The sequence below is a fragment of the Symphalangus syndactylus genome, chromosome 4, assembly GCF_028878055.3.
Source record: "Symphalangus syndactylus isolate Jambi chromosome 4, NHGRI_mSymSyn1-v2.1_pri, whole genome shotgun sequence".
NCBI lineage: Eukaryota > Metazoa > Chordata > Mammalia > Primates > Hylobatidae > Symphalangus > Symphalangus syndactylus.
The window spans coordinates 8,713,028-8,736,503 of record NC_072426.2 but is presented as its reverse complement, the minus strand read 5'-3'; positions in this window follow the sequence as shown (position 1 = coordinate 8,736,503).

Below are 23,476 nucleotides of genomic sequence, written 5' to 3'. Positions count from 1 at the left end.
AGTGAAAAAGGAATATATTCAAATATAAACTACACAGTAGCATTCTGTGTAAATTCTTTCTGTTCTGTGCATTCAACTAACAGAGTTGAACCTTACTTTTGATTGAGCCATTCTGAAACACTCTTTCTGTAGAAACTGCAATTGGACATGCTAAGCGCTAAGAGGCCTACATTGGGAAAAAGAATATCTTCAAATAAAAACTACACAGATGCATTCTGTGAAACTTATTTCTGATCTGTAAATTCAGTTAACAGAGATAAAACATATTTTTGATTGAGCAGTTATGAAACACTCTTTTTGTAGAAAATGCAAGTGGAGATTCGGAGCGCTAAGAGGGTAATAGTGGAAAAAGGAATGTCTTCAAATAGAAACTACACAGAATCATTCGGTGAAACTTCTTTCTGATCTGTGCATTCAGCTAACAGAGTTAAACCATACTTTTGATTGAGCAGATCTGAACACTCTTTCTGTAGAAAATGCAACTGGACATTTGGAGCGCTAAGAGCTTAGTAGTGGAAAAAGGAATATATTCAAATATAAACTACACAGAAGCATTCTGTGAAACTTCTTTCTGATCTGAGCATTCAGCTAACAGAGTTAAACCATACTTTTGATTGAGCAGTTTTGAAACACTCTGTCTGTAGAAAATGCAACTGGACATTCGTAGCGCTAAGTGGGTAATAGTGGAAAAAAGAATATGTTCAAATAGAAACTACACAGAAGCATTGTATGAAACTTCTTTCTGTTCTGTGCATTCAACTAACAGAGTTGAACCTTACTTTTGATTAAGCCGTTCTGAAAAACTCTTTCTGTAGAAACTGCAATTGGACATTCTGAGCGCTAAGAGGCCTCTATTGGGAAAAATAATATCTTCAAATAAAAACTACACAGAAGAATTGTGTGAAACTTCTTTCTGTTCTGTTTGTACAACTAAAAGAGTTGAACCTTAGTTTTGATTGAGCCGTTCTGAAACACTCTTTCTGTAGAAAATGCAAGTGGAGATTCGGAGCGCTACTAGGGTAATTGTGGAAAAAGGAATGTCTCCAAATATAAACTACACAGAATCATTCTGTGAAACTTCTTTCTGATCTGTGCATTCAGCTAACAGAGTTAAACCATACTTTTGATTGAGCAGATCTGAACACTCTTTCTGTAGAAAATGCAACTGGACATTTGGAGCGCTAAGAGAGTAGTAGTGGAAAAAGGAATATATTCAAATATAAACTACACAGAAGCATTCTGTGAAACTTCTTTCTGATCTGAGCATTCAGCTAACAGAGTTAAACCATACTTTTGATTGAGCAGTTTTGAAACACTCTGTCTGTAGAAAATGCAACTGGACATTCGTAGCGCTAAGTGGGTAAAAGTGGAAAAAAAATATGTTCAAATATAAGCTACACAGAAGCATTGTATGAAACTTATTTCTGTTCTGTGCATTCAACTAACAGAGTTGAACCTTACTTTTGATTGAGCCTTTCTGAAACACTCTTTCTGTAGAAACTGCAATTGGACATTCTGAGCGCTAAGAGGCCTCTATTGGGAAAAATAATATCTTCAAATAAAAACTACACAGAAGCATTGTGTGAAACTTATTTCTGATATGTTCATTAAGCTAACAGAGTTAAACCATACTTTTGATTGCGCAGTTCTGGACACTCTTTCTGTAGAAAATTCAAGTGGACATTCGGAGCGCTAAGAGGGTAATAGTGAAAAAGGAATATATTCAAATATAAACTACACAGTAGCATTCTGTGAAAATTCTTTCTGTTCTGTGCATTTAACTAACAGAGTTGAACCTTACTTTTGATTGAGCCGTTCTGAAACACTCTTTCTGTAGAAACTGCAATTGGACATGCTAAGCGCTAAGAGGCCTACATTGGGAAAAAGAATATCTTCAAATAAAAACTACACAGATGCATTCTGTGAAACTTATTTCTGAACTGTAAATTCAGTTAACAGAGATAAAACATATTTTTGATTGAGCAGTTATGAAACACTCTTTTTGTATAAAATGCAAGTGGAGATTCGGAGCGCTAAGAGGGTAATAGTGGAAAAAGTAATGTCTTCAAATAGAAACTACACAGAATCATTCGGTGAAACTTCTTTCTGATCTGTGCATTCAGCTAACAGAGTTAAACCATACTTGTGATTGAGCAGATCTGAACACTCTTTCTGTAGAAAATGCAACTGGACATTTGGAGCGCTAAGAGCGTAGTAGTGGAAAAAGGAATATATTCAAATATAAACTACACAGAAGCATTCTGTGAAACTCCTTTCTGATCTGAGCATTCAGCTAACAGAGTTAAACCATACTTTTGATTGAGCAGTTTTGAAACACTCTGTCTGTAGAAAATGCAACTGGACATTCGTAGCGCTAAGTGGGTAATAGTGGAAAAAAGAATATGTTCAAATATAAACTACACAGAAGCATTGTATGAAACTCTTTCTGTTCTGTGCATTCAACTAACAAAGTTGAACCTTACATTTGATTGAGCCTTTCTGAAACACTCTTTCTGTAGAAACTGCAATTGGACATTCTGAGCGCTAAGAGGCCTCTATTGGGAAAAATAATATCTTCAAATAAAAACTACACAGAATCATTGTGTGAAACTTATTTCTGATATGTTCATTAAGCTAACAGAGTTAAACCATACTTTTGATTGCGCAGTTGTGAACACTCTTTCTGTAGATAATGCAAGTGGACTTTCGGAGCGCTAAGTGGGTAATAGTGGAAAAGGGAATATATTCAAATATAAACTACACAGTAGCATTCTGTGAAACTTCTTTCTGTTCTGTGTATTCAACTAACAGAGTTGAACCTTACTTTTGATTGAGCCGTTCTGAAACACTCTTTCTGTAGAAACTGCAATTGGACATTCTGAGAGCTAAGAGGCCTATATTGGGAAAAAGAATGTCTACAAATAAAAACTACACAGAAGAATTGTGTGAAACTTCTTTCTGTTCTGTTTGTTCAACTAAAAGAGTTGAACCTTAGTTTTGATTGAGCCGTTCTGAAACACTCTTTCTGTAGAAAATGCAAGTGGAGATTCGGAGCGCTAAGAGGGTAATAGTGGAAAAAGAATGTCTCCAAATATAAAGTACACAGAATCATTCTGTGAAACTTCTTTCTGATCTGTGCATTCAGCTAACAGAGTTAAACCATACTTTTCATTGAGCAGATCTGAACACTCTTTCTGTAGAAAATGCAACTGGACATTTGGAGCGCTAAGAGAGTAGTAGTGGAAAAAGGAATATATTCAAATATAAACTACACAGAAGCATTCTGTGAAACTTCTTTCTGATCTGAGCATTCAGCTAACAGATTTAAACCATACTTTTGATTGAGCAGTTTTGAAACACTCTGTCTGTAGAAAATGCAACTGGACATTCGTAGCGCTAAGTGGGTAATAGTGGAAAAAAGAATATGTTCAAATATAAACTACACAGAAGCATTGTATGAAACTTCTTTCTGTTCTGTGCATTCAACTAACAGAGTTGAAACTTACTTTTGATTGAGCCGTTCTGAAACACTCTTTCTGTAGAAACTGCAATTGGACATTCTGAGCGCTAAGAGGCCTATATTGGGAAAAAGAATGTCTACAAATAAAAACTACACAGAAGAATTGTGTGAAACTTCTTTCCGTTCTGTTTGTTCAACTAAAAGAGTTGAACCTTAGTTTTGATTGAGCCGTTCTGAAACACTCTTTCTGTAGAAAATGCAAGTGGATTTTCGGAGCGCTAAGAGGGTAATAGTGGAAAAAGGAATGTCTCCAAATATAAACTACACAGAATCATTCTGTGAAACTTCTTTCTGATCTGTGCATTCAGCTAAAAGAGTTAAACCATACTTTTGATTGAGCAGATCTGAACACTCTTTCTGTAGAAAATGCAACTGGACATTTGGAGCGCTAAGAGAGTAGTAGTGGAAAAAGGAATATATTCAAATATAAACTACACAGAAGCATTCTGTGAAACTTCTTTCTGATCTGAGCATTCAGCTAACAGAGTTAAACCATACTTTTGATTGAGCAGTTTTGAAACAGTCTGTCTGTAGAAAATGCAACTGGACATTCGTAGCGCTAAGTGGGTAATAGTGGAAAAAAGAATATGTTCAAATATAAACTACACAGAAGCATTGTATGAAACTTCTTTCTGTTCTGTGCATTCAACTAACAGAGTTGAACCTTACTTTTGATTGAGCCTTTCTGAAACACTCTTTCTGTAGAAACTGCAATTGGACATTCTGAGCGCTAAGAGGCCTCTATTGGGAAAAATAATATCTTCAAATAAAAACTACACAGAAGCATTGTGTGAAACTTATTTCTGATATGTTCATTAAGCTAACAGAGTTAAACCATACTTTTGATTGCACAGTTCTGAACACTCTTTCTGTAGAAAATGCAAGTGGACATTCGGAGCGCTAAGAGGGTAATAGTGAAAAAGGAATACATTCAAATATAAACTACACAGTAGCATTCTCTGAAAATTCTTTCTGTTCTGTGCATTCAACTAACAGAGTTGAACCTTACTTTTGATTGAGCCGTTCTGAAACACTCTTTCTGTAGAAACTGCAATTGGACATGCTAAGCGCTAAGAGGCCTACATTGGGAAAAAGAATATCTTCAAATAAAAACTACACAGATGCATTCTGTGAAACTTATTTCTGATCTGTAAATTCAGTTAACAGAGATAAAACATATTTTTGATTGAGCAGTTATGAAACACTCTTTTTGTAGAAAATGCAAGTGGAGATTCGGAGCGCTAAGAGGGTAATAGTGGAAAAAGGAATGTCTTCAAATATAAACTACACAGAATCATTCGGTGAAACTTCTTTCTGATCTGTGCATTCAGCTAACAGAGTTAAACCATACTTTTGATTGAGCAGATCTGAACACTCTTTCTGTAGAAAATGCAACTGGACATTTGGAGCGCTAAGAGCGTAGTAGTGGAAAAAGGAATATATTCAAATATAAACTACACAGAAGCATTCTGTGAAACTTCTTTCTGATCTGAGCATTCAGCTAACAGAGTTAAACCATACTTTTGATTGAGCAGTTTTGAAACACTCTGTCTGTAGAAAATGCAACTGGACATTCGTAGCGCTAAGTGGGTAATAGTGGAAAAAAGAATATGTTCAAATATAAACTACACAGAAGCATTGTATGAAACTTCTTTCTGTTCTGTGCATTCAACTAACAGAGTTGAACCTTACTTTTGATTGAGCCGTTCTGAAACTCTCTTTCTGTAGAAACTGCAATTGGACATTCTGAGCGCTAAGAGGCCTATATTGGGAAAAAGAATGTCTACAAATAAAAACTACACAGAAGAATTGTGTGAAACTTTTTTCCATTCTGTTTGTTCAACTAAAAGAGTTGAACCTTAGTTTTGATTGAGCCGTTCTGAAACACTCTTTCTGTAGAAAATGCAAGTGGAGATTTGGAGCGCTAAGAGGGTAATAGTGGAAAAAGGAATGTCTCCAAATATAAACTACACAGAATCATTCTGTGAAACTTCTTTCTGATCTGTGCATTCAGCTAACAGAGTTAAACCACACTTTTGATTGAGCAGATCTGAACACTCTTTCTGTAGAAAATGCAACTGGACATTTGGAGCGCTAAGAGAGTAATAGTGGAAAAAGGAATATATTCAAATATGAACTACACAGAAGCATTCTGTGAAACTTCTCTCTGATCTGAGCATTCAGCTAACAGAGTTAAACCATACTTTTGATTGAGCAGTTTTGAAACACTCTGTCTGTAGAAAATGCAACTGGACATTCGTAGCGCTAAGTGGGTAATAGTGGAAAAAAGAATATGTTCAAATATAAACTACACAGAAGCATTGTATGAAACTTCTTTCTGTTCTGTGCATTCAACTAACAGAGTTGAACCTTACTTTTGATTGAGCCTTTCTGAAACACTCTTTCTGTAGAAACTGCAATTGGACATTCTGAGCGCTAAGAGGCCTCTATTGGGAAAAATAATATCTTCAAATAAAAACTACACAGAAGCATTGTGTGAAACTTATTTCTGATATGTTCATTAAGCTAACAGAGTTAAACCATACTTTTGATTGCGCAGTTCTGAACACTCTTTCTGTAGAAAATGCAAGTGGACATTCGGAACGCTAAGAGGGTATTAGTGGAAAAAGGAATATATTCAAATATAAACTACACAGTAGCATTCTGTGAAAATACTTTCTGTTCTGTGCATTCAACTAACAGAATTGAACCTTACTTTTGATTGAGCCGTTCTGAAACACTCTTTCTGTAGAAACTGCAATTGGACATGCTAAGCGCTAAGAGGCCTACATTGGGAAAAAGAATATCTTCAAATAAAAATTACACAGATGCATTCTGTGAAACTTATTTGTGATCTGTAAATTCAGTTAACAGAGATAAAACATATTTTTGATTGAGCAGTTATGAAACACTCTTTTTGTAGAAAATGCAAGTGGAGATTCGGAGCGCTAAGAGGGTAATAGTGGAAAATGGAATGTCTTCAAATAGAAACTACACAGAATCATTCGGTGAAAATTCTTTCTGATCTGTGCATTCAGCTAACAGAGTTAAACCATACTTTTGATTGAGCAGATCTGAACACTCTTTCTGTAGAAAATGCAACTGGACATTTGGAGCGCTAAGAGCGTATTAGTGGAAAAAGGAATATATTCAAATATAAACTACACAGAAGCATTCTGTGAAACTTCTTTCTGATCTGAGCATTCAGCTAACAGAGTTAAACCATACTTTTGATTGAGCAGTTTTGAAACACTCTGTCTGTAGAAAATGCAACTGGACATTCGTAGCGCTAAGTGGGTAAAAGTGGAAAAAAAATATGTTCAAATATAAGCTACACAGAAGCATTGTATGAAACTTATTTCTGTTCTGTGCATTCAACTAACAGAGTTGAACCTTACTTTTGATTGAGCCTTTCTGAAACACTCTTTCTGTAGAAACTGCAATTGGACATTCTGAGCGCTAAGAGGCCTCTATTGGGAAAAATAATATCTTCAAATAAAAACTACACAGAAGCATTGTGTGAAACTTATTTCTGATATGTTCATTAAGCTAACAGAGTTAAACCATACTTTTGATTGCGCAGTTCTGGACACTCTTTCTGTAGAAAATTCAAGTGGACATTCGGAGCGCTAAGAGGGTAATAGTGAAAAAGGAATATATTCAAATATAAACTACACAGTAGCATTCTGTGAAAATTCTTTCTGTTCTGTGCATTTAACTAACAGAGTTGAACCTTACTTTTGATTGAGCCGTTCTGAAACACTCTTTCTGTAGAAACTGCAATTGGACATGCTAAGCGCTAAGAGGCCTACATTGGGAAAAAGAATATCTTCAAATAAAAACTACACAGATGCATTCTGTGAAACTTATTTCTGAACTGTAAATTCAGTTAACAGAGATAAAACATATTTTTGATTGAGCAGTTATGAAACACTCTTTTTGTATAAAATGCAAGTGGAGATTCGGAGCGCTAAGAGGGTAATAGTGGAAAAAGGAATGTCTTCAAATAGAAACTACACAGAATCATTCGGTGAAACTTCTTTCTGATCTGTGCATTCAGCTAACAGAGTTAAACCATACTTGTGATTGAGCAGATCTGAACACTCTTTCTGTAGAAAATGCAACTGGACATTTGGAGCGCTAAGAGCGTAGTAGTGGAAAAAGGAATATATTCAAATATAAACTACACAGAAGCATTCTGTGAAACTCCTTTCTGATCTGAGCATTCAGCTAACAGAGTTAAACCATACTTTTGATTGAGCAGTTTTGAAACACTCTGTCTGTAGAAAATGCAACTGGACATTCGTAGCGCTAAGTGGGTAATAGTGGAAAAAAGAATATGTTCAAATATAAACTACACAGAAGCATTGTATGAAACTCTTTCTGTTCTGTGCATTCAACTAACAAAGTTGAACCTTACATTTGATTGAGCCTTTCTGAAACACTCTTTCTGTAGAAACTGCAATTGGACATTCTGAGCGCTAAGAGGCCTCTATTGGGAAAAATAATATCTTCAAATAAAAACTACACAGAATCATTGTGTGAAACTTATTTCTGATATGTTCATTAAGCTAACAGAGTTAAACCATACTTTTGATTGCGCAGTTGTGAACACTCTTTCTGTAGATAATGCAAGTGGACTTTCGGAGCGCTAAGTGGGTAATAGTGGAAAAGGGAATATATTCAAATATAAACTACACAGTAGCATTCTGTGAAACTTCTTTCTGTTCTGTGTATTCAACTAACAGAGTTGAACCTTACTTTTGATTGAGCCGTTCTGAAACACTCTTTCTGTAGAAACTGCAATTGGACATTCTGAGAGCTAAGAGGCCTATATTGGGAAAAAGAATGTCTACAAATAAAAACTACACAGAAGAATTTGTGTGAAACTTCTTCTTGTTCTGTTTGTTCAACTAAAAGAGTTGAACCTTAGTTTTGATTGAGCCGTTCTGAAACACTCTTTCTGTAGAAAATGCAAGTGGAGATTCGGAGCGCTAAGAGGGTAATAGTGGAAAAAGAATGTCTCCAAATATAAAGTACACAGAATCATTCTGTGAAACTTCTTTCTGATCTGTGCATTCAGCTAACAGAGTTAAACCATACTTTTCATTGAGCAGATCTGAACACTCTTTCTGTAGAAAATGCAACTGGACATTTGGAGCGCTAAGAGAGTAGTAGTGGAAAAAGGAATATATTCAAATATAAACTACACAGAAGCATTCTGTGAAACTTCTTTCTGATCTGAGCATTCAGCTAACAGATTTAAACCATACTTTTGATTGAGCAGTTTTGAAACACTCTGTCTGTAGAAAATGCAACTGGACATTCGTAGCGCTAAGTGGGTAATAGTGGAAAAAAGAATATGTTCAAATATAAACTACACAGAAGCATTGTATGAAACTTCTTTCTGTTCTGTGCATTCAACTAACAGAGTTGAAACTTACTTTTGATTGAGCCGTTCTGAAACACTCTTTCTGTAGAAACTGCAATTGGACATTCTGAGCGCTAAGAGGCCTATATTGGGAAAAAGAATGTCTACAAATAAAAACTACACAGAAGAATTGTGTGAAACTTCTTTCCGATATGTTCATTCAACTAACAGAGTTAAACCATACTTTTGATTGCGCAGTTGTGAACACTCTTTCTGTAGATAATGCAAGTGGACTTTCGGAGCGCTAAGTGGGTAATAGTGGAAAAGGGAATATATTCAAATATAAACTACACAGTAGCATTCTGTGAAACTTCTTTCTGTTCTGTGTATTCAACTAACAGAGTTGAACCTTACTTTTGATTGAGCCGTTCTGAAACACTCTTTCTGTAGAAACTGCAATTGGACATTCTGAGAGCTAAGAGGCCTATATTGGGAAAAAGAATGTCTACAAATAAAAACTACACAGAAGAATTGTGTGAAACTTCTTTCTGTTCTGTTTGTTCAACTAAAAGAGTTGAACCTTAGTTTTGATTGAGCCGTTCTGAAACACTCTTTCTGTAGAAAATGCAAGTGGACATTCGGAGCGCTAAGAGGGTAATAGTGGAAAAAGGAATGTCTCCAAATATAAACTACACAGAATCATTCTGTGAAACTTCTTTCTGATCTGTGCATTCAGCTAACAGAGTTAAACCATACTTTTGATTGAGCAGATCTGAACACTCTTTCTGTAGAAAATGCAACTGGACATTTGGAGCGCTAAGAGAGTAGTAGTGGAAAAAGGAATATATTCAAATATAAACTACACAGAAGCATTCTGTGAAACTTCTTTCTGATCTGAGCATTCAGCTAACAGAGTTAAACCATACTTTTGATTGAGCAGTTTTGAAACACTCTGTCTGTAGAAAATGCAACTGGACATTCGTAGCGCTAAGTGGGTAATAGTGGAAAAAAGAATATGTTCAAATATAAACTACACAGAAGCATTGTATGAAACTTCTTTCTGTTCTGTGCATTCAACTAACAGAGTTGAACCTTACTTTTGATTGAGCCGTTCTGAAACACTCTTTCTGTAGAAACTGCAATTGGACATTCTGAGCGCTAAGAGGCCTATATTGGGAAAAAGAATGTCTACAAATAAAAACTACACAGAAGAATTGTGTGAAACTTCTTTCCGTTCTGTTTGTTCAACTAAAAGAGTTGAACCTTAGTTTTGATTGAGCCGTTCTGAAACACTCTTTCTGTAGAAAATGCAAGTGGATTTTCGGAGCGCTAAAAGGGTAATAGTGGAAAAAGGAATGTCTCCAAATATAAACTACACAGAATCATTCTGTGAAACTTCTTTCTGATCTGTGCATTCAGCTAACAGAGTTAAACCATACTTTTGATTGAGCAGATCTGAACACTCTTTCTGTAGAAAATGCAACTGGACATTTGGAGCGCTAAGAGAGTAGTAGTGGAAAAAGGAATATATTCAAATATAAACTACACAGAAGCATTCTGTGAAACTTCTTTCTGATCTGAGCATTCAGCTAACAGAGTTAAACCATACTTTTGATTGAGCAGTTTTGAAACAGTCTGTCTGTAGAAAATGCAACTGGACATTCGTAGCGCTAAGTGGGTAATAGTGGAAAAAAGAATATGTTCAAATATAAACTACACAGAAGCATTGTATGAAACTTCTTTCTGTTCTGTGCATTCAACTAACAGAGTTGAACCTTACTTTTGATTGAGCCTTTCTGAAACACTCTTTCTGTAGAAACTGCAATTGGACATTCTGAGCGCTAAGAGGCCTCTATTGGGAAAAATAATATCTTCAAATAAAAACTACACAGAAGCATTGTGTGAAACTTATTTCTGATATGTTCATTAAGCTAACAGAGTTAAACCATACTTTTGATTGCACAGTTCTGAACACTCTTTCTGTAGAAAATGCAAGTGGACATTCGGAGCGCTAAGAGGGTAATAGTGAAAAAGGAATACATTCAAATATAAACTACACAGTAGCATTCTCTGAAAATTCTTTCTGTTCTGTGCATTCAACTAACATAGTTGAACCTTACTTTTGATTGAGCCGTTCTGAAACACTCTTTCTGTAGAAACTGCAATTGGACATGCTAAGCGCTAAGAGGCCTACATTGGGAAAAAGAATATCTTCAAATAAAAACTACACAGATGCATTCTGTGAAACTTATTTCTGATCTGTAAATTCAGTTAACAGAGATAAAACATATTTTTGATTGAGCAGTTATGAAACACTCTTTTTGTAGAAAATGCAAGTGGAGATTCGGAGCGCTAAGAGGGTAATAGTGGAAAAAGGAATGTCTTCAAATATAAACTACACAGAATCATTCGGTGAAACTTCTTTCTGATCTGTGCATTCAGCTAACAGAGTTAAACCATACTTTTGATTGAGCAGATCTGAACACTCTTTCTGTAGAAAATGCAACTGGACATTTGGAGCGCTAAGAGCGTAGTAGTGGAAAAAGGAATATATTCAAATATAAACTACACAGAAGCATTCTGTGAAACTTCTTTCTGATCTGAGCATTCAGCTAACAGAGTTAAACCATACTTTTGATTGAGCAGTTTTGAAACACTCTGTCTGTAGAAAATGCAACTGGACATTCGTAGCGCTAAGTGGGTAATAGTGGAAAAAAGAATATGTTCAAATATAAACTACACAGAAGCATTGTATGAAACTTCTTTCTGTTCTGTGCATTCAACTAACAGAGTTGAACCTTACTTTTGATTGAGCCGTTCTGAAACTCTCTTTCTGTAGAAACTGCAATTGGACATTCTGAGCGCTAAGAGGCCTATATTGGGAAAAAGAATGTCTACAAATAAAAACTACACAGAAGAATTGTGTGAAACTTTTTTCCATTCTGTTTGTTCAACTAAAAGAGTTGAACCTTAGTTTTGATTGAGCCGTTCTGAAACACTCTTTCTGTAGAAAATGCAAGTGGAGATTTGGAGCGCTAAGAGGGTAATAGTGGAAAAAGGAATGTCTCCAAATATAAACTACACAGAATCATTCTGTGAAACTTCTTTCTGATCTGTGCATTCAGCTAACAGAGTTAAACCACACTTTTGATTGAGCAGATCTGAACACTCTTTCTGTAGAAAATGCAACTGGACATTTGGAGCGCTAAGAGAGTAATAGTGGAAAAAGGAATATATTCAAATATGAACTACACAGAAGCATTCTGTGAAACTTCTCTCTGATCTGAGCATTCAGCTAACAGAGTTAAACCATACTTTTGATTGAGCAGTTTTGAAACACTCTGTCTGTAGAAAATGCAACTGGACATTCGTAGCGCTAAGTGGGTAATAGTGGAAAAAAGAATATGTTCAAATATAAACTACACAGAAGCATTGTATGAAACTTCTTTCTGTTCTGTGCATTCAACTAACAGAGTTGAACCTTACTTTTGATTGAGCCTTTCTGAAACACTCTTTCTGTAGAAACTGCAATTGGACATTCTGAGCGCTAAGAGGCCTCTATTGGGAAAAATAATATCTTCAAATAAAAACTACACAGAAGCATTGTGTGAAACTTATTTCTGATATGTTCATTAAGCTAACAGAGTTAAACCATACTTTTGATTGCGCAGTTCTGAACACTCTTTCTGTAGAAAATGCAAGTGGACATTCGGAACGCTAAGAGGGTATTAGTGGAAAAAGGAATATATTCAAATATAAACTACACAGTAGCATTCTGTGAAAATACTTTCTGTTCTGTGCATTCAACTAACAGAATTGAACCTTACTTTTGATTGAGCCGTTCTGAAACACTCTTTCTGTAGAAACTGCAATTGGACATGCTAAGCGCTAAGAGGCCTACATTGGGAAAAAGAATATCTTCAAATAAAAATTACACAGATGCATTCTGTGAAACTTATTTGTGATCTGTAAATTCAGTTAACAGAGATAAAACATATTTTTGATTGAGCAGTTATGAAACACTCTTTTTGTAGAAAATGCAAGTGGAGATTCGGAGCGCTAAGAGGGTAATAGTGGAAAATGGAATGTCTTCAAATAGAAACTACACAGAATCATTCGGTGAAAATTCTTTCTGATCTGTGCATTCAGCTAACAGAGTTAAACCATACTTTTGATTGAGCAGATCTGAACACTCTTTCTGTAGAAAATGCAACTGGACATTTGGAGCGCTAAGAGCGTATTAGTGGAAAAAGGAATATATTCAAATATAAACTACACAGAAGCATTCTGTGAAACTTCTTTCTGATCTGAGCATTCAGCTAACAGAGTTAAACCATACTTTTGATTGAGCAGTTTTGAAACACTCTGTCTGTAGAAAATGCAACTGGACATTCGTAGCGCTAAGTGGGTAATAGTGGAAAAAAGAATATGTTCAAATATAACCTACACAGAAGCATTGAATGAAACTTCTTTCTGTTCTGTGCATTCAACTAACAGAGTTGAACCTTACTTTTGATTGAGCTGTTCTGAAAAACTCTTTCTGTAGAAACTGCAATTGGACATTCTGAGCGCTAAGAGGCCTATATTGGGAAAAAGAATGTCTACAAATAAAAACTACACAGAAGAATTGTGTGAAACTTCTTTCTGTTCTGTTTGTTCAACTAAAAGAGTTGAACCTTAGTTTTGATTGAGCCGTTCTGAAACACTCTTTCTGTAGAAAATGCAAGTGGAGAGTCGGAGCGCTAAGAGGGTAATAGTGGAAAAAGGAATGTCTCCAAATATAAACTACACAGAATCATTCGGTGAAACTTCTTTCTGATCTGTGCATTCAGCTAACAGAGTTAAACCATACTTTTGATTCAGCAGATCTGAACACTCTTTCTGTAGAAAATGCAATTGGACATTTGGAGCGCTAAGAGAGTAGTAGTGGAAAAAGGAATATATTCAAATATAAACTACACAGAAGCATTCTGTGAAACTTCTTTCTGATCTGAGCATTCAGCTAACAGAGTTAAACCATACTTCTGATTGAGCAGTTTTGAAACACTCTGTCTGTAGAAAATGCAACTGGACATTCGTAGCGCTAAGTGGGTAATAGTGGAAAAAAGAATATGTTCAAATATAAACTACACAGAAGCATTGTATGAAACTACTTTCTGTTCTGTGCATTCAACTAACAGAGTTGAACCTTACTTTTGATTGAGCCTTTCTGAAACACTCTTTCTGTAGAAACTGCAATTGGACATTCTGAGCGCTAAGAGGACTCTATTGGGAAAAATAATATCTTCAAATAAAAACTACACAGAAGCATTGTGTGAAACTTATTTCTGATATGTTCATTAAGCTAACAGAGTTAAACCATACTTTTGATTGCACAGTTCTGAACACTCTTTCTGTAGAAAATGCAAGTGGACATTCGCAGCGCTAAGAGGGTAATAGTGAAAAAGGAATATATTCAAATATAAACTACACAGTAGCATTCTGTGAAAATTCTTTCTGTTCTGTGCATTCAACTAACAGAGTTGAACCTTACTTTTGATTGAGCCATTCTGAAACACTCTTTCTGTAGAAACTGCAATTGGACATGCTAAGCGCTAAGAGGCCTACATTGGGAAAAAGAATATCTTCAAATAAAAACTACACAGATGCATTCTGTGAAACTTATTTCTGATCTGTAAATTCAGTTAACAGAGATAAAACATATTTTTGATTGAGCAGTTATGAAACACTCTTTTTGTAGAAAATGCAAGTGGAGATTCGGAGCGCTAAGAGGGTAATAGTGGAAAAAGGAATGTCTTCAAATAGAAACTACACAGAATCATTCGGTGAAACTTCTTTCTGATCTGTGCATTCAGCTAACAGAGTTAAAACATACTTTTGATTGAGCAGATCTGAACACTCTTTCTGTAGAAAATGCAACTGGACATTTGGAGCGCTAAGTGCGTAGTAGTGGAAAAAGGAATATATTCAAATATAAACTACACAGAAGCATTCTGTGAAACTCCTTTCTGATCTGAGCATTCAGCTAACAGAGTTAAACCATACTTTTGATTGAGCAGTTTTGAAACACTCTGTCTGTAGAAAATGCAACTGGACATTCGTAGCGCTAAGTGGGTAATAGTGGAAAAAAGAATATGTTCAAATATAAACTACACAGAAGCATTGTATGAAACTCTTTCTGTTCTGTGCATTCAACTAACAAAGTTGAACCTTACATTTGATTGAGTCTTTCTGAAACACTCTTTCTGTAGAAACTGCAATTGGACATTCTGAGCGCTAAGAGGCCTCTATTGGGAAAAATAATATCTTCAAATAAAAACTACACAGAAGCATTGTGTGAAACTTATTTCTGATATGTTCATTAAGCTAACGGAGTTAAACCATACTTTTGATTGCGCAGTTGTGAACACTCTTTCTGTAGAAAATGCAAGTGGACTTTCGGAGCGCTAAGTGGGTAATAGTGGAAAAGGGAATATATTCAAATATAAACTACACTGTAGCATTCTGTGAAACTTCTTTCTGTTCTGTGTATTCAACTAACAGAGTTGAACCTTACTTTTGATTGAGCCATTCTGAAACACTCTTTCTGTAGAAACTGCAATTGGACATTCTGAGAGCTAAGAGGCCTATATTGGGAAAATGAATGTCTACAAATAAAAACTACACAGAAGAATTGTGTGAAACTTCTTTCTGTTCTGTTTGTTCAACTAAAAGAGTTGAACCTTAGTTTTGATTGAGCCGTTCTGAAACACTCTTTCTGTAGAAAATGCAAGTGGAGATTCGGAGCGCTAAGAGGGTAATAGTGGAAAAAGAATGTCTCCAAATATAAAGTACACAGAATCATTCTGTGAAACTTCTTTCTGATCTGTGCATTCAGCTAACAGAGTTAAACCATACTTTTGATTGAGCAGATCTGAACACTCTTTCTGTAGAAAATGCAACTGGACATTTGGAGCGCTAAGAGAGTAGTAGTGGAAAAAGGAATGTCTCCAAATATAAACTACACAGAAGCATTCTGTGAAACTTCTTTCTGATCTGAGCATTCAGCTAACAGAGTTAAACCATACTTTTGATTGAGCAGTTTTGAAACACTCTGTCTGTAGAAAATGCAACTGGACATTCGTAGCGCTAAGTGGGTAATAGTGGAAAAAAGAATATGTTCAAATAGAAACTAGACAGAAGCATTGTATGAAACTTCTTTCTGTTCTGTGCATTCAACTAACAGAGTTGAACCATACTTTTCATTGAGCAGATCTGAACACTCTTTCTGTAGAAAATGCAACTGGACATTTGGAGCGCTAAGAGGCCTATATTGGGAAAAAGAATGTCTACAAATAAAAACTACACAGAAGAATTGTGTGAAACTTCTTTCCGTTCTGTTTGTTCAACTAAAAGAGTTGAACCTTAGTTTTGATTGAGCCGTTCTGAAACACTCTTTCTGTAGAAAATGCAAGTGGATTTTCGGAGCGCTAAGAGGGTAATAGTGGAAAAAGGAATGTCTCCAAATATAAACTACACAGAATCATTCTGTGAAACTTCTTTCTGATCTGTGCATTCAGCTAAAAGAGTTAAACCATACTTTTGATTGAGCAGATCTGAACACTCTTTCTGTAGAAAATGCAACTGGACATTTGGAGCGCTAAGAGAGTAGTAGTGGAAAAAGGAATATATTCAAATATAAACTACACAGAAGCATTCTGTGAAACTTCTTTCTGATCTGAGCATTCAGCTAACAGAGTTAAACCATACTTTTGATTGAGCAGTTTTGAAACAGTCTGTCTGTAGAAAATGCAACTGGACATTCGTAGCGCTAAGTGGGTAATAGTGGAAAAAAGAATATGTTCAAATATAAACTACACAGAAGCATTGTATGAAACTTCTTTCTGTTCTGTGCATTCAACTAACAGAGTTGAACCTTACTTTTGATTGAGCCTTTCTGAAACACTCTTTCTGTAGAAACTGCAATTGGACATTCTGAGCGCTAAGAGGCCTCTATTGGGAAAAATAATATCTTCAAATAAAAACTACACAGAAGCATTGTGTGAAACTTATTTCTGATATGTTCATTAAGCTAACAGAGTTAAACCATACTTTTGATTGCACAGTTCTGAACACTCTTTCTGTAGAAAATGCAAGTGGACATTCGGAGCGCTAAGAGGGTAATAGTGAAAAAGGAATACATTCAAATATAAACTACACAGTAGCATTCTCTGAAAATTCTTTCTGTTCTGTGCATTCAACTAACAGAGTTGAACCTTACTTTTGATTGAGCCGTTCTGAAACACTCTTTCTGTAGAAACTGCAATTGGACATGCTAAGCGCTAAGAGGCCTACATTGGGAAAAAGAATATCTTCAAATAAAAACTACACAGATGCATTCTGTGAAACTTATTTCTGATCTGTAAATTCAGTTAACAGAGATAAAACATATTTTTGATTGAGCAGTTATGAAACACTCTTTTTGTAGAAAATGCAAGTGGAGATTCGGAGCGCTAAGAGGGTAATAGTGGAAAAAGGAATGTCTTCAAATATAAACTACACAGAATCATTCGGTGAAACTTCTTTCTGATCTGTGCATTCAGCTAACAGAGTTAAACCATACTTTTGATTGAGCAGATCTGAACACTCTTTCTGTAGAAAATGCAACTGGACATTTGGAGCGCTAAGAGCGTAGTAGTGGAAAAAGGAATATATTCAAATATAAACTACACAGAAGCATTCTGTGAAACTTCTTTCTGATCTGAGCATTCAGCTAACAGAGTTAAACCATACTTTTGATTGAGCAGTTTTGAAACACTCTGTCTGTAGAAAATGCAACTGGACATTCGTAGCGCTAAGTGGGTAATAGTGGAAAAAAGAATATGTTCAAATATAAACTACACAGAAGCATTGTATGAAACTTCTTTCTGTTCTGTGCATTCAACTAACAGAGTTGAACCTTACTTTTGATTGAGCCGTTCTGAAACTCTCTTTCTGTAGAAACTGCAATTGGACATTCTGAGCGCTAAGAGGCCTATATTGGGAAAAAGAATGTCTACAAATAAAAACTACACAGAAGAATTGTGTGAAACTTTTTTCCATTCTGTTTGTTCAACTAAAAGAGTTGAACCTTAGTTTTGATTGAGCCGTTCTGAAACACTCTTTCTGTAGAAAATGCAAGTGGAGATTTGGAGCGCTAAGAGGGTAATAGTGGAAAAAGGAATGTCTCCAAATATAAACTACACAGAATCATTCTGTGAAACTTCTTTCTGATCTGTGCATTCAGCTAACAGAGTTAAACCACACTTTTGATTGAGCAGATCTGAACACTCTTTCTGTAGAAAATGCAACTGGACATTTGGAGCGCTAAGAGAGTAATAGTGGAAAAAGGAATATATTCAAATATGAACTACACAGAAGCATTCTGTGAAACTTCTCTCTGATCTGAGCATTCAGCTAACAGAGTTAAACCATACTTTTGATTGAGCAGTTTTGAAACACTCTGTCTGTAGAAAATGCAACTGGACATTCGTAGCGCTAAGTGGGTAATAGTGGAAAAAAGAATATGTTCAAATATAAACTACACAGAAGCATTGTATGAAACTTCTTTCTGTTCTGTGCATTCAACTAACAGAGTTGAACCTTACTTTTGATTGAGCCTTTCTGAAACACTCTTTCTGTAGAAACTGCAATTGGACATTCTGAGCGCTAAGAGGCCTCTATTGGGAAAAATAATATCTTCAAATAAAAACTACACAGAAGCATTGTGTGAAACTTATTTCTGATATGTTCATTAAGCTAACAGAGTTAAACCATACTTTTGATTGCGCAGTTCTGAACACTCTTTCTGTAGAAAATGCAAGTGGACATTCGGAACGCTAAGAGGGTATTAGTGGAAAAAGGAATATATTCAAATATAAACTACACAGTAGCATTCTGTGAAAATACTTTCTGTTCTGTGCATTCAACTAACAGAATTGAACCTTACTTTTGATTGAGCCGTTCTGAAACACTCTTTCTGTAGAAACTGCAATTGGACATGCTAAGCGCTAAGAGGCCTACATTGGGAAAAAGAATATCTTCAAATAAAAATTACACAGATGCATTCTGTGAAACTTATTTGTGATCTGTAAATTCAGTTAACAGAGATAAAACATATTTTTGATTGAGCAGTTATGAAACACTCTTTTTGTAGAAAATGCAAGTGGAGATTCGGAGCGCTAAGAGGGTAATAGTGGAAAATGGAATGTCTTCAAATAGAAACTACACAGAATCATTCGGTGAAAATTCTTTCTGATCTGTGCATTCAGCTAACAGAGTTAAACCATACTTTTGATTGAGCAGATCTGAACACTCTTTCTGTAGAAAATGCAACTGGACATTTGGAGCGCTAAGAGCGTATTAGTGGAAAAAGGAATATATTCAAATATAAACTACACAGAAGCATTCTGTGAAACTTCTTTCTGATCTGAGCATTCAGCTAACAGAGTTAAACCATACTTTTGATTGAGCAGTTTTGAAACACTCTGTCTGTAGAAAATGCAACTGGACATTCGTAGCGCTAAGTGGGTAATAGTGGAAAAAAGAATATGTTCAAATATAACCTACACAGAAGCATTGAATGAAACTTCTTTCTGTTCTGTGCATTCAACTAACAGAGTTGAACCTTACTTTTGATTGAGCTGTTCTGAAAAACTCTTTCTGTAGAAACTGCAATTGGACATTCTGAGCGCTAAGAGGCCTATATTGGGAAAAAGAATGTCTACAAATAAAAACTACACAGAAGAATTGTGTGAAACTTCTTTCTGTTCTGTTTGTTCAACTAAAAGAGTTGAACCTTAGTTTTGATTGAGCCGTTCTGAAACACTCTTTCTGTAGAAAATGCAAGTGGAGAGTCGGAGCGCTAAGAGGGTAATAGTGGAAAAAGGAATGTCTCCAAATATAAACTACACAGAATCATTCGGTGAAACTTCTTTCTGATCTGTGCATTCAGCTAACAGAGTTAAACCATACTTTTGATTCAGCAGATCTGAACACTCTTTCTGTAGAAAATGCAATTGGACATTTGGAGCGCTAAGAGAGTAGTAGTGGAAAAAGGAATATATTCAAATATAAACTACACAGAAGCATTCTGTGAAACTTCTTTCTGATCTGAGCATTCAGCTAACAGAGTTAAACCATACTTCTGATTGAGCAGTTTTGAAACACTCTGTCTGTAGAAAATGCAACTGGACATTCGTAGCGCTAAGTGGGTAATAGTGGAAAAAAGAATATGTTCAAATATAAACTACACAGAAGCATTGTATGAAACTACTTTCTGTTCTGTGCATTCAACTAACAGAGTTGAACCTTACTTTTGATTGAGCCTTTCTGAAACACTCTTTCTGTAGAAACTGCAATTGGACATTCTGAGCGCTAAGAGGACTCTATTGGGAAAAATAATATCTTCAAATAAAAACTACACAGAAGCATTGTGTGAAACTTATTTCTGATATGTTCATTAAGCTAACAGAGTTAAACCATACTTTTGATTGCACAGTTCTGAACACTCTTTCTGTAGAAAATGCAAGTGGACATTCGCAGCGCTAAGAGGGTAATAGTGAAAAAGGAATATATTCAAATATAAACTACACAGTAGCATTCTGTGAAAATTCTTTCTGTTCTGTGCATTCAACTAACAGAGTTGAACCTTACTTTTGATTGAGCCATTCTGAAACACTCTTTCTGTAGAAACTGCAATTGGACATGCTAAGCGCTAAGAGGCCTACATTGGGAAAAAGAATATCTTCAAATAAAAACTACACAGATGCATTCTGTGAAACTTATTTCTGATCTGTAAATTCAGTTAACAGAGATAAAACATATTTTTGATTGAGCAGTTATGAAACACTCTTTTTGTAGAAAATGCAAGTGGAGATTCGGAGCGCTAAGAGGGTAATAGTGGAAAAAGGAATGTCTTCAAATAGAAACTACACAGAATCATTCGGTGAAACTTCTTTCTGATCTGTGCATTCAGCTAACAGAGTTAAAACATACTTTTGATTGAGCAGATCTGAACACTCTTTCTGTAGAAAATGCAACTGGACATTTGGAGCGCTAAGTGCGTAGTAGTGGAAAAAGGAATATATTCAAATATAAACTACACAGAAGCATTCTGTGAAACTCCTTTCTGATCTGAGCATTCAGCTAACAGAGTTAAACCATACTTTTGATTGAGCAGTTTTGAAACACTCTGTCTGTAGAAAATGCAACTGGACATTCGTAGCGCTAAGTGGGTAATAGTGGAAAAAAGAATATGTTCAAATATAAACTACACAGAAGCATTGTATGAAACTCTTTCTGTTCTGTGCATTCAACTAACAAAGTTGAACCTTACATTTGATTGAGTCTTTCTGAAACACTCTTTCTGTAGAAACTGCAATTGGACATTCTGAGCGCTAAGAGGCCTCTATTGGGAAAAATAATATCTTCAAATAAAAACTACACAGAAGCATTGTGTGAAACTTATTTCTGATATGTTCATTAAGCTAACGGAGTTAAACCATACTTTTGATTGCGCAGTTGTGAACACTCTTTCTGTAGAAAATGCAAGTGGACTTTCGGAGCGCTAAGTGGGTAATAGTGGAAAAGGGAATATATTCAAATATAAACTACACTGTAGCATTCTGTGAAACTTCTTTCTGTTCTGTGTATTCAACTAACAGAGTTGAACCTTACTTTTGATTGAGCCATTCTGAAACACTCTTTCTGTAGAAACTGCAATTGGACATTCTGAGAGCTAAGAGGCCTATATTGGGAAAATGAATGTCTACAAATAAAAACTACACAGAAGAATTGTGTGAAACTTCTTTCTGTTCTGTTTGTTCAACTAAAAGAGTTGAACCTTAGTTTTGATTGAGCCGTTCTGAAACACTCTTTCTGTAGAAAATGCAAGTGGAGATTCGGAGCGCTAAGAGGGTAATAGTGGAAAAAGAATGTCTCCAAATATAAAGTACACAGAATCATTCTGTGAAAATTCTTTCTGATCTGTGCATTCAGCTAACAGAGTTAAACCATACTTTTGATTGAGCAGATCTGAACACTCTTTCTGTAGAAAATGCAACTGGACATTTGGAGCGCTAAGAGAGTAGTAGTGGAAAAAGGAATGTCTCCAAATATAAACTACACAGAAGCATTCTGTGAAACTTCTTTCTGATCTGAGCATTCAGCTAACAGAGTTAAACCATACTTTTGATTGAGCAGTTTTGAAACACTCTGTCTGTAGAAAATGCAACTGGACATTCGTAGCGCTAAGTGGGTAATAGTGGAAAAAAGAATATGTTCAAATAGAAACTAGACAGAAGCATTGTATGAAACTTCTTTCTGTTCTGTGCATTCAACTAACAGAGTTGAACCTTACTTTTGATTGAGCCGTTCTGAAACACTCTTTATGTAGAACATGCAACTGGACATTTGGAGCGCTAAGAGCGTAGTAGTGGAAAAAGGAATATATTCAAATATAAACTACACAGAAGCATTCTGTGAAACTTCTTTCTGATCTGAGCACTCAGCTAACAGAGTTAAACCATACTTTTGATTGAGCCGTTTTGAAACACTCTGTCTGTAGAAAATGCAACTGGACATTCGTAGCGCTAAGTGGGTAATAGTGGAAAAAAGAATATGTTCAAATAGAAACTAGACAGAAGCATTGTATGAAACTTCTTTCTGTTCTGTGCATTCAACTAACAGAGTTGAACCTTACTTTTGATTGAGCCGTTCTGAAACACTCTTTCTGTAGAAACTGCAATTGGACATTCTTAGCGCTAAGAGGCCTATATTGGGAAAAAGAATGTCTACAAATAAAAACTACACACAAGAATTGTGTGAAACTTCTTTCTCTTCTGTTTGTTCAACTAAAAGAGTTGAACCTTAATTTTGATTGAGCCGTTCTGAAACAGTCTTTCTGTAGAAAATGCAAGTGGAGAGTCGGAGCGCTAAGAGGGTAATAGTGGAAAAAGGAATGTCTCCATATATAAACTACACAGAATCATTCTGTGAAACTTCTTTCTGATATGTGCATTCAGCTAACAGAGTTAAACCATACTTTTGATTGAGCAGATCTGAACACTCTTTCTGTAGAAAATGCAACTGGACATTTGGAGCGCTAAGAGAGTAGTAGTGGAAAAAGGAATATATTCAAATATAAACTACACAGAAGCATTCTGTGAAACTTTTTTCTGATCTGAGCATTCAGCTAACAGAGTTAAACCATACTTTTGATTGAGCAGTTTTGAAACACTCTGTCTGTAGAAAATGCAACTGGACATTCGTAGCGCTAAGTGGGTAATAGTGGAAAAAAGAATATGTTCAAATATAAACTACACAGAAGCATTGTATGAAACTTCTTTCTGTTCTGTGCATTCAACTAACAGAGTTGAACCTTACTTTTGATTGAGCCTTTCTGAAACACTCTTTCTGTAGAAACTGCAATTGGACATTCTGAGCGCTAAGAGGCCTCTATTGGGAAAAATAATATCTGCAAATAAAAACTACACAGAAGCATTGTGTGAAACTTATTTCTGATATGTTCATTAAGCTAACAGAGTTAAACCATACTTTTGATTGCG